This window comes from Pecten maximus, chromosome 18 (genome assembly GCF_902652985.1).
Source record: "Pecten maximus chromosome 18, xPecMax1.1, whole genome shotgun sequence".
Classification (NCBI taxonomy): Eukaryota; Metazoa; Mollusca; class Bivalvia; order Pectinida; family Pectinidae; genus Pecten; species Pecten maximus.
Window position 1 is genome coordinate 11,564,085 of NC_047032.1, and position 16,435 is coordinate 11,580,519.

The window sequence follows — 16,435 nt, forward strand, 5'->3', positions numbered from 1 at the left end:
AACTCACGATCTAAGGCACCCAATCACCTAGCCAGAAATACCCGCAGCTTATACCGCTCCACCACATCCCAGTGATGATATATATATATATATATATATATATAGGCTGAAGATAGATATATAAGCTGAAGATTGTTATAACGTACAAAGCAGTGTATGTCTGATGATATTGTGCTGTGAGGCAATTCAATTAACCTATACAATTTCATTACTTTTTCAATCATAGTTAATAATTTTGTGTTTATAACTGATCTTAACTTAAAATGACAATTAAAAATGTATATGAAAAGCGTGTATTGATATAATTCCATTGCCTGTATACATAGTAGAATATTATATATTGAACATGTCCATTAGAAACCTGTCTGCTGATGGTTTGATGTACTGAAATCTCTCTAAAACTTTAGATGTTTATCTTTAGCCTGGGCCCCCGACAGGAAATGTAACTTAAAGCATGCATCAAGGAAGGAAGGTCTTAATGCATTTGACACATTTTGATATTGAAAAGGAAAACATCTTTATTTTGGGCGCACTGATATTATCAGTGAACCTGAACAGGAATTTCCAGACTTTTGGACGTGAAATTAAAGTACATTGTATTTCAATTTCGGGTATGTTGGCATGTTTAGTAGTTAATTATATCCATCACTGAAAAGCTATAGAGGATAGTATGTAGTATTGACTTTTTTCAGAGAATTACTTTTTACTTAATTAAATTTCGTTGTGAATCAGTGCTGAGTGCTAATTCACATGTACCAGTACTAGTATATAACATAGTGTTCAGCTGCATCAGCTGACAATCAGTTAGTTTTACTGTTATTAAGTCCCTGAAGATTTAAATACTTAGATGTTTTAACTTTGTACCAAGTCTGAACTCCCTTTGGTGATTCTGGCTGTGTTAGGAGCATTCCAAAATCAATGGAAAATTTTGTTCATCTGTACAAACATCGATATCAGGCCCCTTTGTATAAAGTCTTATAGAGGAATTTTAGGTAAATATATTGTCTATGTTAACTTTGATGTAGTAGAGCACAATTTATGACCAATAAACTATATAGTTAGTTTATGTATACATGTATATATAATTTATGATGGCTGAGCTCTCATATGCATCACAGCAGTGTTTTATAGTACCGATTTTTAATTTATTTCCAGTCAATTTAGTTTTATGTTCTATATTATATATAACTGATGTGGCATGATAGGTACACTGGTAGAGCATACAGTTGATCGAGGCAAATCAAGGGAAAGCTCAAAAAATCAGTTTTACAAATTTATCGTGAATGGTTGTATTTGTATATTTATATAAATGTTGTACAGAACATGTGCATGTACAATGTTGCGTAATTATATATAAGGCTCAAGGTAATAAAGAACTTGAACCTGAACAATGAAAATAACAGGTACATATATCTACATCTATGTATTGTTATGTAATATATATCATCTCCACACAAAATGTGGAACAAAACCTGCTTTAAAATTTAGCACATATGTGATTTGTTGTAATGTTAAAAGCATTTGGGATTTGCATAGGGTGCTTATGAATGGAGTCTTTTTCATATTAAACCATCCTTCTTTATAATTTGAATGGATTTCCTGAGACCAGTTTTTCAGATTAAAAGTGGTCCTTTTGAAGTTGTCATAACGAAAATAATTTAACTTTATTCAAAACGTTGATGACCGTTGAGTCATGATACCATCTCCCATGGGGTCAACACAAAACGTACATTATATTGGAGCACAAACATAATGCTGTATGACAAACAGGATGATTAACAAACAAAACTAACTATACTAATAAACATTACTATTAAAGAATATGCACATTATATTGATGCCTAGATAATTAAGGAATGAAATTATAACTTAACTAGTACTTCTGTCCGAGCTACAAAGAACGAACAACATATTGAAACGTTACATCTAACGGTATCTAAAATTAAGTTATAAAATAATCATTACTGACTTGCTGAAGATAAGGGGGTGAGAGGATTTTATGTTTATATTAATTTGAATGATCTTGGTGAAGAATAATTTTGTAAAAGGTGGATTAGTGGTTGTGGTTGTGTGGGAGGGTGCGTGGGTGGTAGTCACTGACATCCCTTTCAATTACTTTATGCTTCGAAAGACTATAGAGACGGCTTCTAAGTGAGCTATGAACAGTGATATATGGGTAGAAAATAAAATTCAAACCGGAACTTCCAATCCTGCATCATATATATATGTACACATGTACAAGTTGGTACATACCGTATTTGACCTAATAAGGGCGCCTGCCCTAATAAGGGCGCCCCTACCTTTTTTCAAGGAAATAAATCTTTGACTGAGTGTCAAAATGGTGTTCAAAAGTAATAATTCATGTGAAATATTTTGCTACTTTATGTGTTCAATTTTCTTCAGCAAATTAAGTAACTGGAACACATGTTTTCGCCACATTTTGTGTATTCCTACAGGCTACAGATGACACGTCAGTGCAAAGAGCACCCAAAACTAAACACACATACAAATAATAACTTACCATCTTTACTTGAAGATAAAGTAAAGACTTCATTCTTGTTGATAAATAACTTTTGGTCAGAACAGAAAGCTAGATCTAGTAAAAGACATTGTAAATCAATTATTAGGTCAAAGAAAACGATGTCTGATATGATCTGGGAAATCACCTGTTTCTATAAATAGAACACAAAAGAGTTCCATTTGAACATAAATGGTGGAACACACGTTCTCTGGTCTAAAGATCAGCTGGCATGGTTTACAAGTTTACAGGAGTATTCAAGTCATGTTTAAGCTTAATATATGATAATGAATAGATATCTTCATTTGGAATATTTTTATGACTGAATATTTTACCGTTTCCACAACCTTGGGTATTCTGCTATAAGGTATAGTCTGTTTCATAAAACTTCAGAATACCTAATCTTAATAAGGGCGCCCCCACTGTCAATTACCCGCGCCCTGCGCCCTTATTAGGTCAAATACGGTACTTGCATTATAGGTGCTACTTATATATACTTGGTAATAATGTCAATGCCAATTTTCCAAATTTTACTCGGCCTCTCCCAAAACGTTATGTGTCATTTGACCTGTGCACGTGGTGCTGGGGAAAATGTTTAAATCACTGACACTGCACATATATTCTGGTTGCATGCATTTAATGTGAATGTAACCATTTTTTATTTAAGTCCACCATCTGAAAAACGCCCTCCATCAAAGGTCTGTCCATACATAGTTCTTGTGTTGATCTCTACATTTCTTGGGAGTTAAGTATTGGAAGGACATTTTTTAAAATTCACATGTACTATAGGTTCCCCACGGTCACCTAGTTGTGCCCATTCAATTTTAAGTCTGATTGGGAAAACAAAAGCAGACTGATGGCCATCTCATAGACTTTAATACTTTAAGTTTGTTATCATATTTCTTTAAAAGTACTATTTAAAAGTTAATATTTCTTAAACATCACATACATGTAGAGTCCCCTTGGTCACCTAGTTGTGCCTATTAACTTTTGACACTGAAAAGGGGCCGTGGTGGCCGAGTGGTTAAGGTGTCCCGACACTTTATCACTAGCCCTCCACCTCTGGGTTGCGAGTTCGAAACCTACGTGGTGCAGTTGCCAGGTACTGACCGTAGGCCGGTGTTTTTTCTCCGGGTACTCCGGCTTTTCTCCACCTCCAAAACCTGGCATGTCCTTAAATGACCCTGGCTGTTAATAGGACGTTAAACAAAAACAAACCAAACAAACCAATGACACTGAAAACAAAATGGCCGAAGGCGGCCATGTTGGATTTGATTGTTGGCATTTGTTACCACTATTTCTGTTAAAGGTATATATATGGCGAGATATTTCTCAAACGTTGGTTCCTATACAGTTGTTACCAAATTTTTTCAGAGAATAAGTCAATTAAATGCTGTTCAGTTCATGTACTTATTGCAATTGTCACACATATATAACATGCAGTTCATGTCACTGGCATTCAGTTGACCCTGGCCATGGGTATTTGGCAATTTCAGATGTCAAATCACTAGCTACTTCTCAGAAATCTAATTATAAAGGGTCAAATCATATGTTAAGAAGACATGTCCCTTCAAACCAAAGAATGAAATTATATTTTTGGGAGTTAATACTCTCAAGCAGGGCTTTTTCACACTGATTTGGGATGGGTGCCTTTTTGTCTCATTTTATGAAGAAAATTGGTGAATCGGGAAGATTTTTTAGGAGTGAACAGAAAATTGGGAATTTGACTTAAATATCTATTAATGGCCCCAAAAAGCTGTCCAAAAAAGGCTTTGTGAAGGGTACCGATCTACTGGATGACTTGCATGCATGTAGATACAAAAATTGCTGATATACCATGTCTGAAATGTTGTCTTTATTTTACAATTAGCTTTAATTGGGCGACGGTTTAAGGACTGACTGGTTAGCTTGTCAGTACAGGTCTACTTAGCATATACCTGTCAAGGTAAAAAATGGTTCAGTGTGATCGCACTTTATTATGGCCCTTGTGTGACCCAATGGTACAATAGAAGATTGACAAGAGTTTAATTGTGCTTGGTATTTTATAAATTGGGTCCTTTTTAGAAAAAAATAGGATCCTTCTCAATGATTAAGAATGAACTTTCTGAAAAAAAGTTCTTTTTCTATGCTTCAGAAAGATATTGGAACTGCAGCTAATCAAGCAAACTCTGACTAAACAACTTCATCAATAAGCAATAAACAAACACAAGCTGGTGGGCGAGTATTACTGCAGCCTTTATAATGCACACAGAATAATGAATTACATATTGTATTATGAGACTCACAGGATGCACACATCCTTGAAAAGTCCTTGAATTTAATTGTGGCCTTGAAAACCATCAAAACTTGGCCTTTGGCCTTGAAACATTGAATTTAATTTGCTATGTGGTATTGAAAAGCCTTGATCATAGCGTGGCTTAGGCATGTGGCCTAAAAATCCTTTTATTTCAGTATTCAGATATATATATGTACATTTGTTGCATATAGAGACAGGAATATGGGAGATCTAGATCAAATGACTGTATAGATTTGAAGGTGACATATCTCTGACAGACTTTGTGACAGCTAGACCGGAATAAGAGTTAAAATCATGCATGAAAATGTGAAGAATACAGTATTGAAAATATTGTTAATATCTTTTGAAAAAGTTCCTTGAAAAATTAATACGGCTTTTTCATGGTCTCATATATAATGTATTGCATTGGTACTGTTATATATAATTACTAGAAGTGCTGAAATATTAATATATAATTATTTTTGGGACTCGTGAATGTACAGATATAAACTTAAAACAAGGTGCTACTGAAGAATGCTTATACAATGTATATGCTTTATATGTGTATACCTCCTAGGGTCTGTTTATATGTGTATACCTCCCAGGGTCTGTTTTGCTTGCATTTGACATCCTTAATTTAAAAAAAAAAAAAATGATTTAAAATAATGACTTTATTGAAAAAACTGGTGTGGTTTTAGAAGTTAAACTGATTCACAGACGCACTGCAATACTTTAAACATATTTTATTAAGATTTCTGAAGTATCAACAACAGTCCTGCTAATTATAAATCATACTTGAACAGGCTTTTTGCAGTTTCAGCTTTATATATATATATACTTTAACGTATGCTAAAAACATTAACTTGCATTATCTTGTTATAAGTTAGTATATCATAATGGCCTGGCTTAACGTATGCTAAAAACATTAACTTGCATGCATTATCTTGTATAAGTTAGTATATCATAATGGCCTAGCTACAGGGTCTTAGAAATATATTAGCTCCACTAGCTAGCTTAAGTTTCAACATTCTGTATGTGTACATTATGGAAATTTCTTAACTTCAATTTTCAGTGGGAAGGCATTACAGATTCACAGGGGAGATTTTAGTTAAGGAACTTTTCCTAAACTCTGTAATGCTTTCCTATGGGAAGTTTTCAGGTTTAATGGAGTTTCCTCAAATGTAATAAAGAATGTTGATGAAACTGGTCAAACATCAGACTTGCTGAGCTTATTATGATTTAAGCCCCCTAACATTGAAACCTGTCCGTCTGTCCAGTCAGTTTTCCACACTTTTCTCAGCCATGCTTTAAGGTATATTGGTGAAAGTTGGATGAGCACCTACAGATCAAGTTCAAATTTCAAGATTTTGGGGTCAAGGTCACTTATTGTTTATAAGGACCAGTAGGGGACATAAATAGGGACCAGTAGGGGACATAAGTGGGGAACGGCAGGGGACATAAGTGGGGACCGGCAGGGAACATAAGTGGGGACCGGCAGGGAACATAAGTGGGGACCGGTAGGGGACATAAGTAGGGACCGGTAGGGGACATAAGTGGGGACCAGTAGGGGACATAAGTGGGGAACGGCAGGGGACATAAGTAGGGACCGGTAGGGGACATAAGTGGGGACCAGTAGGGGACATAAGTGGGGACCGGCAGGGAACATAAGTGGGGACCGGCAGGGAACATAAGTGGGGACCAGTAGGGGACATAAGTGGGGAACGGCAGGGGACATAAGTAGGGACCGGTAGGGGACATAAGTGGGGACCAGTAGGGGACATAAGTGGGGACCGGCAGGGAACATAAGTGGGGTCCAGTAGGGGACATAAGTGGGGACCAGTAGGGGACATAAGTGGGGACCAGTAGGGGACATAAGTGGGGACAAGTAGGGGACATAAGTGGGGACAAGTAGGGGACATAATACCCAGCGTGCTTAAGCTTGTAATCTACATGAACCATTGTCTAACTGTAAACAATTCCTGTTTTTACTTACTCTTTCAGACTGGATGTATAAGATACAGAGACAAGACCTGTGTTAGTGGGATAGTTTCAGGTCTTTATTTGAAAATTTGGACTTGTGTCACATTCAACAGGTTGTCCCAATATATATAGCCACCATAATTAAACTAAGTGGTCATTGTCCTATCAAGACTTGAGGATTTTTCACTAGTAACTTGTGTATGTATGATACACATATCAAATTGTCCTAACTGAAATTCGAACTTGTGTCACATTCCGTCTTTCGGATGACATATTTCTAAAAAAAGGAAACTTAAATTGGATATGTGTATTTATACCTGGTAGATATTTATAGAAGCATGGTTATATTTAGGTAAACAATTGTATTTAGATTAGATATATATATATAGTAGCTCCCATTCAAGTTTTGATATCTTGCCATTCAGTGAACAGCTGCTGGCCAGTCGAAATTTTCAAGACATTCACAATCATCAGACCCAAAATAGCCTTGTATGTGTGGTTCTGATTCTTACTTTCTTTAAGACTTTACACAAAGGTTTTCATTTTGAATTCCCTCCAGCGGTTGTTGTCTATCAAAGAGGCTACTGGTTAGGATATGTTTTATATCTTCACATATACAGTCAAACCTGTCTATAACGACCGCCAAAGGGGAGGCAGAAAAACGGTCACTATAGACTATATGTACAAAATCCCTCTTCACAAAATGAAAGGAAAAAAAAAAAAAAAAAAAATGAGATTGAAACAATGCCAGGAGTGAAGTAATTTTCTTTGGTAGTAATTACACTGTATCATGTGTGAACATTAAAAAAAAATCTGAAGATGATCATTATTAAACAGTTTTGCTAGTTTAGCTATGAATCTAGGATGGCTTATATTTGAAAGGAAGTTTTCAGGAGTACACAAATTTTGGTAAATGAACTAAAATCTGAAATAATTTCAATTGGGAATGGGATCCATTATTAAATATCATGCATGGAGCTCTAAAATTAAAAAAAAAAAAAAGATTCCATGTGTTTCCGCTAACCTGAACCTTAAATTTTTGTGTCTACCCTGAAGAATTATTGCCCATTTTCAGGAAGGACTTTTATTAGTCAAGATTCCTTGTCTCTATATATATATACCTTTGATTAATAAAAAACTATTTCAAAACTAAAAAAAAATTCCCCACCTACCTACCCTATTTTTTCTGGCATGGTATATATACGTAGCGGAAACACCCATTTTTAAGGTCTCAGAAAAAAAGGTATAAGTGTATCAACAGAAAAAAATTATCTTGATTCTGTCAAGGTTACGTTTCGGCTCGCCTGGAGGGTTGACTGAAACTAAATAAGGAAATTTGATGTTTGGTGATTACCTCATGATATATACGTTTTTATCCTGCAACTGCCACCGCATTGTCGGAATACACCCACCGTATATATTTTTGCTGTATACGGCAGTGATGGAAAACAGCTGTATTTTGGAATCTTAGCACGTGCGTCAGTTCGACTGACCTACTTCAAAGTGAAACTACGTTTAAAAGGCGAACATATTTCTGTCATTTTTGACACCGTTTCACTTCAAAATGATAATTTTTGATGATTATTTTTATGACTGTTGCAGGATAAATAGAATACATGGTCAGTGTCTTAAAATATAAGCTGGTTGCAGGATAAATAGAATACATGGTCAGTGTCTTAAAATATAAGCTGTATTTTTGGCTCGGGACAGAAAGACAAAAGTGGCTCGCCAAGGCTCGCCACTTTTGTCTTTCTTTACCCTCGCCAAAATACAGCTTATATTTTAAGACACTGACCATGTATTCTCTATTAATGTATCTGAGGGAACCAAAAGTAACAGCTAATTCTCTACTAACTGAAAGAAAAAGTAATAATTTGTATAAAATGGCTTGATTGACAGACCAAAGATTAATGTAAATATCATGAGCGAGTTTGATCAGAAACAACATAGAGGGTCTAATGAGAGAGGAGTGAACTCACTTTTGTTTTACGTAGTGTACATTTGTAGAGAAACAAAAAGTTATGATGCTTTTGTCTAGTCGACTATAGCCTAATTAACCACTGATTTACTTCGGTCTGTACCGACTAGACTTCATATGCACATCATGTATCACAATTTGGAAGCAAGATATAGTCATTGCTTGTTGTTTGTCCACATATGTAATCAAATAAGATGGATCAGTCTGACTATAGTAAATAGTTAATGATCGAAATTGTCATGTATCGTCATAAGTCGATGAATGATTTATCGGTGTTATATATAAAAATTACATGTTTGGAGATCTCGATGGTAATTTCTAATTTAAAGATGTAGAATTAATATCAATTCCTTGAAAGTATGAATATTGGTATTGGCGTCTTTATAAATATTAGCAATATCGTCAATGGCAGCCAGTTAAATTGAATAAATAAATTTGGCAAAAGTGTGAAAATTTGTATTTGTTAAAGTAGAGACCCGCAGATAGATTTTTCCGTTAATATGATTATCTGCCTACAAATTTCTTTGGTAAATCACATGCATGTAATTGTTGTGTTTTTGTTGCGAGAAAGTAATCGTTGTGATTTTGTTGAGAGAAAGACGATGTCGATTCACAGTATAATCACTGTGATTTTGATGTGAGAAAGAGGGAAGCCGATTTACAGTAATCGCTGTGATTTTGTTGAAAGGGGACGTGATTTTGATGTTAGAAAAAAGGAAGCTGATTCAAAGTAATTGTTGCAGTTGTGATTTTGTTGCGATAAAAAGGATGTTGATTCACTTTAATCGTTGTGATTTTGTCGTGAGAACGAAGATGTTGATTCACAGTAATCGTTATATTGTTATGAGAAAGAGGAAGCCGATTCACAGTAACCGTTGCATGTGATTTTGTTGCGATTAAGAGGATGTTGATTCAAAGTACCGGGGTAATCGCTGTGAATTTGTGACGATAAAGAGGATGATTGAATGGACGGTGGCATTTATAATTGCTTTTGTTTGCCACTGAGCTGGTTATTAGATTTAGTGACATGCCAGTGTAAATATTAACCAATGTACATGTTGTATCACACTGTATCAGAGGAGTCATGATGACTAACTCAGTTCGAAGCATCAGTAACAGTCGGAGACATCTTATGATGTAATTCAAGAGAGATGAACCATTTAAAGAGACCCACAGGATCGTTAAAAATAAACTATCTATTGATTGCCTCTTGTCAAGAGGCTCATGGGGCCTGCATTCATGTCGCAATTTGTTACAGTCACTGACTGCGTGCATTCAACATATCAATCACTTGGACTATATGCATGTATACATAATGGTAAGAAAAAAGCAGGTTAAGATTTTTTAAGAATCTGTTTATCAAGTGTTTCTATCTATAAGGGCTCCGGCCTGTATTACATATTTGACTCAGCACGACTTTGCTTTCTTAGTCATGACTAAAGACATTCTAAGCTAATCCCTGTCTCTAGAATATTCAAATTATAAATAAAATCGAGCATTTTGATATTTGTCTCTACAAGTTACATCTGATCTAGCCCAAGTTTTAAACTAGGGGGAGATAATCTTGTATTAGAATTCATCTGAACAACTCTTGACAAAGTAATAGCAGCCTGGCCTGTGGTCATTCTACTTGTAAATAACGGCTACAAATCAATCACTAAGCTATGTAATGTGCTGTTGCCAACAATTTCAAATTATAATCAGCTGAAGATCCCATGATTTGTCGTTTAATTGATACCTAATTAGCTATAGACTGGTTTATGTTTCTCAGGAAGCTGTGCCTAATTCATGAGATCATTGACTACATCCTGTGCTGTTGTGGTAGGTGATCTGGATAAAGCATATGTTACTGATATATTATTAGTGAGGTAGTCACTAACTACTGTACAGCACAGGTAAAAAATGATTTTTTGAGATTAGTAACATTTACAGGGCTTGGGTTTGTTTGTTTTGTTTAACGTCCTATTAACAGCCAGGGTCATTTAAGGACTTGCCAGGTTTTTGAGGTGGAGGAAAGCTGTAGTACCCGGAGAAAAACCACCGGCCTACGGTCAGTACCAGGAAACTGCCCCACGTAGGTTTCGAACTCGTAACACGGAGATGGAGGACTAGTGATAAAGTGTCTGGACACCTTAACCACGCTGGCCATTGCAGACCTACATGTACAGGAAAAACAAACCAATTGTAAAAGTAGAGAACTATGAGTAGGTGAGGTACCTTATCCTAGTGGTTAAGTGATATATGAATGAGGGGTTGATAGTTCGAGCCTGAGCGTGGGCAGGATATTCCTTCCTGTTATAAATCAAGCATAGTGTTGTATGTGTTTATTGTGATGAGCTGTGTGTACTGTTGTTCTTGGGTTAAGACATCGACTGTGCTGTACCATCTCCTTCAGTGATATTTGAATGGTTGCTAAAATTCTAACATTTCTGTGTGCTGACTGAGCTGGCGACATGCATATGTTGTCTTACATATAGGTATAGTACAGAATCTGTAGGTTGTTGTTTTTTTTAAGTCAGACTTATGCCACATGACCAGTGTCTGTCTAGCCTGAAGGCCACACTTGGGATTTAACACACACACCCATCCAGGCCATTATTTTTGTGGTAGGCAAAGTGTCACTTTCTGTCAGCTACTTAAATCACACAACTGGAGCATCTGTACAGTATGTGCACTCCCATACAGCATTACCAGTGGGTGCTATTTTCCACATGTACATGGGAGACAGGCCCCATACTCTAAAGCAAAAAGAAAATTAAGTTTGACAAAGACCTTTAAACTACTGTATTGGGCTCAGATCATGAATCTGTCAGCCCTCCCTATTTTGAAGGAAACTCCCTAAATTTAATATATTTACCGCACTTTTTGACTTATATATACATGTACACATATACATACGATGAAGTTGATTTCTCCTTGTTTATGTGACAAACAAATGTCATTAAAAGCCTTAATGCTAGACATTAGTTTAAGAAATTGTGTAGATTTAGTCTTGTCAGTTTTGCCTCGAAATATAATTATCAATCTGCCAGCTGATCTGTTAGGTAGCTATATATAGAACTTCCACTCATCGAAGATGTAGGTGGCTCGATATAATCTGCCCTTTTTTTATTCATTTGCATAATATTAATGAAAGTAAATGAAGTATGTTTTTAAAAATTTTCGATGATTTCCCAAGCATCCTAGATCAATCTACTTGGTAATTTTTCTGGCTAATCGGATTCAAAATGGCTACTAATCAGCCATGTTGGATTTTAACAAAAAATTCAAATACTGATTTAAGGTCAAGGTCATCAAATCAAAGTTCAAGGTCAGATTTACATCTCATAACTGGTAAATTTATAAGTTCATTTTTAGAGACAGACACAATTTGCAGGGTCCTCACTGATCATGACAGATCTAGTTTTATCAGGTACATTGTACCTAAAATAATTTTTAAAAACATTTGGAGTCTCATTTATATAAGAATTAGATCTCGGTTTGCTGAAATTAAAGAAATCAGCAAAATAAGTCTTTCAAATTTAATCTACTGCTTTGCTTAAGATGTGTACATTATGTAATTGGAAGTTTTATTTTTTCGTTATCATTGGGGACCATTGTAAATGTTAGTATATCTAATTCAGGAAGTAGTTTGTAGATGTAAAGATTATCTGTTTTTTCTCAACCTCCCGATCAGCATGAACATGCATAATATGATCTGTAGACTAATATTTCATCTCTGCTGATGAGTATATTCATCAACTTGTCAGGATTTCATTCAGAATGAGCTCCTATATAGCTAGCTTCAGTTTTGTCTAATGCCAACACCTTGATGGGTGTTGGGTAGGGGAGTGTTTGACAAGTTTTGTTTCAACCACCTTAATGATTGTTCTATAGTATTAGTCCGGTCAAGGATTTAGGAAGGATAGTGCCTAGAAAGCTGCTGTCAAGCATGTCTGTAGTCCTAAGTAATCTGTTTTGTGTATATATGTTCGAATTCTTGGTCACAAGGGAAACTTTAGGTTCGGAAATATGTCTATAGTGTCGCAACATCTATACAAAATGTAGAATATATGACCCTTGTGGAATATCTCCGACATCTACATTGTTTGAAACATAAAATCAGAGATATGTGTTAAGGCTGTAAGCACATTCAGGTTCCTTTAAAACATCGGTAAACAGTGAAATTGTCTCAGTATAATATAGTATAGGGCTGTTACCAGTACACTTGTATAAATAGCGTCAAATACCCAGACACAAGTTGTGTTTGATAAGAAACCGGGTTCGAAAATGACTGTGTAAACTGGCCATCACTGCGGGGATATTCCTGTCAAAATAGAAACCACTCTCCTATATCCACCTGTGTGTCAACAGTACAACAGTAAAAACAAGAAATGTCTTTAAAAAATGATAAACGGCATAGTTTTAATGCTGGTAGTTATAATGTAAACTGCTGGTAAAATAAATTAACGAACTAATGCGTTTCAACACGGATAACAAATTATATCGGTTTGAATAATTTTTGGTGATATCTTAACTTTTTTTGTTTTTATAACTGCATATCTGCATTTTTACCGCTACATTGACCAATCACATACTTCATCTTGACCAGTAACGCCACCTGTCGCGTCATATCTGGGGCCAAAAGAATATATTATACGGCTATGCCGAAAAATCAGAAATAATACAATACACCAAGTTGTTAGTTCTGTTTTCACTGCTTCGTCTCTATGCTTTACTTTCTGCATTCAGCGCATTGTTATCTTGACCATATTTCATTGTGGGAACCATAAAATGAATCGTTCATGCCAGCTTTACACAGATTATGTATGGATTTATCTGATGTAACAAAGAGGATATAAACGGCAGCGGTTCCTGCTGTGCCTGCTTGCACAGACAATATTGATGCTTCTTGAAAAGCTGGTCAAAGACCACATGCTAAAATGGATTTTTGAATTAGTAACATGCTAAAATATATATCTGAGTATATTATATGTTGACAATGGCAAAGTGTTACTGCCTATATGATCAAACTCTATATATAGGTATGTGGAAATATATGTCCGTTATCAGGCTTGACTAAATGTATAGACTACACTGATCATGACTGACATGCACTGTCGCACAACACCTTTGGGACGAGTTAACGTGGATCCCACTCCCAAGGAAACCACTTGGAACTCGTCTCCTACAATCACGATAGATTAATACTAGAAACAGATTTTACAGTGCCATCATCTACGAAGCTTAGTTCAATAATTTTATTTTCAAAACTTTTTTGTATATAACCTGTTGGTGTAAGATCTAATATTTTTATGCTCAGAATGAACTAGACAGCAGGAAATTGTAAGAATTCCATTTTTTCCTCAATGTTGGGGTTATAGGGGCTGTAGGGATGCCGACATGCCCCCAAATCCCCCAGGAGGGGCGCTTCACCATTGGCAGCCTATAGCTAGCTGGGCTGCCTCATTTCAAAACCTTGCAGTCCAGCGGTCTGTCAAGGCGAGTTATATTGTTAGTGTCAACCCTTGCCTATTGTCAAATTATCCCTTCTCTGTTCTATAATTTGCTTGTTTTTGTTTAATGTCCTATTAACTGCCAGGGTCATTTAAGGACGTGCCAGGTTTTGGAGGTGGAGGAAAGCCGGAGTACCCGGAGAAAAACCACCGGCCTACGGTCAGTACCTGGCAACTGTCCCACGTAGGTTTCGAACTTGCAACCCAGTGGTGGAGGGCTATAGTGATAAAGTGTCGGGACACCTTAACCACTCGGCATCCGTGGCCCCCTCTGTTCTATAAACCTGACTAAAAAGTGTATAGATTTGTGTAGGGTCAAATATGTCAGTATATATAGTATGGGTCAGTATTAAAATCTGCTTGATGGGCAAGAGCTAGCTAAGGGGTCGGAATTCTGTATCCATATAATGAAATCCCTATTTCATAGTCAGAAACAGGCTGTTTTTCCCAAATATAGAAAAACAAGAAAAATATCTGGAAATCTATAGATAATGGCTCAAGTACTCTTAATTGTAAATGAACAATAAATATATAAAATAAATCTTATATGAGTGAGAGAGAGACAAAATTCATTTGTTATAGCTATAACACTAGGTTATTTATACTGATTCATACAAGATATTGTGATGCATGTACATGTCGATCAGTTCTTAAATCATACTTCAGTTCATTGTTACCAAAATTTTATTGTTCCTACTTCATTATTTTTGAAGTTTACCGATATATAATTAGGAAATTTTAGTCATTTTGAACAATGTGAGTATACCGTAGATACCAGATCAATGGAGTCCAATTAATAAAAACGTGATGTCAAATTAAAGGTATGATTGTTTTTGCTACAACATACACACGTAAAGTGGGGAAAGAACGATGGATTATTCCACTCCATAGAGAGGAAAATACAGATAAATGTGTCTGATTCAGAAGAATGACGAGTAATCGCCTACAGGACGTGAATACATGTAATAAATCATATTCACTAATGTTCTGGTGGAGATTTTCGGGGGGAGGTGAATTGTGAGTTTTTCTCTTGAGATTTGACTTGTTTGATACATTGGTGTAATTTTGGTCTCTTTCTTGTTTATTCCGCTGATAATCAATATAGTAACTCCCTGTTCTCATGTACTGACTGCTACATACTGATATACTGGGAATTCGTTGTATAGTGATTGGGTTTCACACATTGTTTCATATCCCTTCAGAATTATACCCTATATATCGAACCAGACAGTATATTTTTCATCATGAGGTTTGGTACATTTGTGTATATACATTTATGGAAACATACTGGAAAACTATGTCCATTTTGTTTTCATTTGATGAAGAGGATGCTGGGTGGGTCGTTAGGCGAGTGTTTGTCATCATATATTATGACAGTTAATCTTAAGTCATAACTATATATATATATATACCTTTAGTCTAGCTACTGGTAATATTAATCCAGATAGACAGTTTTTGTATTGTAGACAATATATTCTATAATCTGCAGTCTTGAGTTGTATATTTTCTTTTAGACCAGTTCGTCAGTCAGAGTGTTTGATCAATAATTATAACAGAAACCAATGTACCATTGGTGAAGAAAACTTCATAGATCAGCATTAATCACATAGCCGGATCCTCAGCCTGTCTGCATTATATATAGGCCTCCATGTAAACTTTTTTTTCTCCCATTTTTCTCCTTGACAACTTAGTTCTGCTTCATGTTTGTATTTTATCATGATGCGACAACAGGAAATTGCATTGTATTTATGATCAGGACTTTAAACATATATAATTAAGACATATCCATGCTAAGGACATAAACATGAATCGTGTTCAATCACTTCATGCAAAGTTTTGTTTCTTCTTAAATCTAAGGGTGATCCCCTTTAAAAGACAGTTAAAAGTAAATGTTTTCTGTTTTTCCAGGGAATTAGAATTTTTTAAAATGGTTTCTGGAGATATTGCAAAAACTTTAATGTGTTTATATCATTTAATCATAATACTAACTTTCCTCCATTATGAGTATAGTTTGAATTCCCTTAATGGATAGTTTTGTGTGTGGAGGGGGGGGGGGGGGGGGGGGTGGGTCTAAATAGTTTATAATTGAATTAGAACACTTTCTTTATTAGAGATACATGGTACATATTGGAGTGGACATTTGACCTTAATTGAAGTTAAGTATTCTTATAATTTATTGTTTTCTTTTT

At 35.6% G+C, this 16,435-nt stretch overlaps 1 protein-coding gene across 1 annotated transcript in view; it reads left to right on the plus strand.

Moving 5' to 3' along the window:
- The window catches only part of LOC117317139 (exostosin-1a-like), a 107,360-nt gene that overhangs the window by 4,380 nt on the left and 86,545 nt on the right, over positions 1–16,435 (plus strand).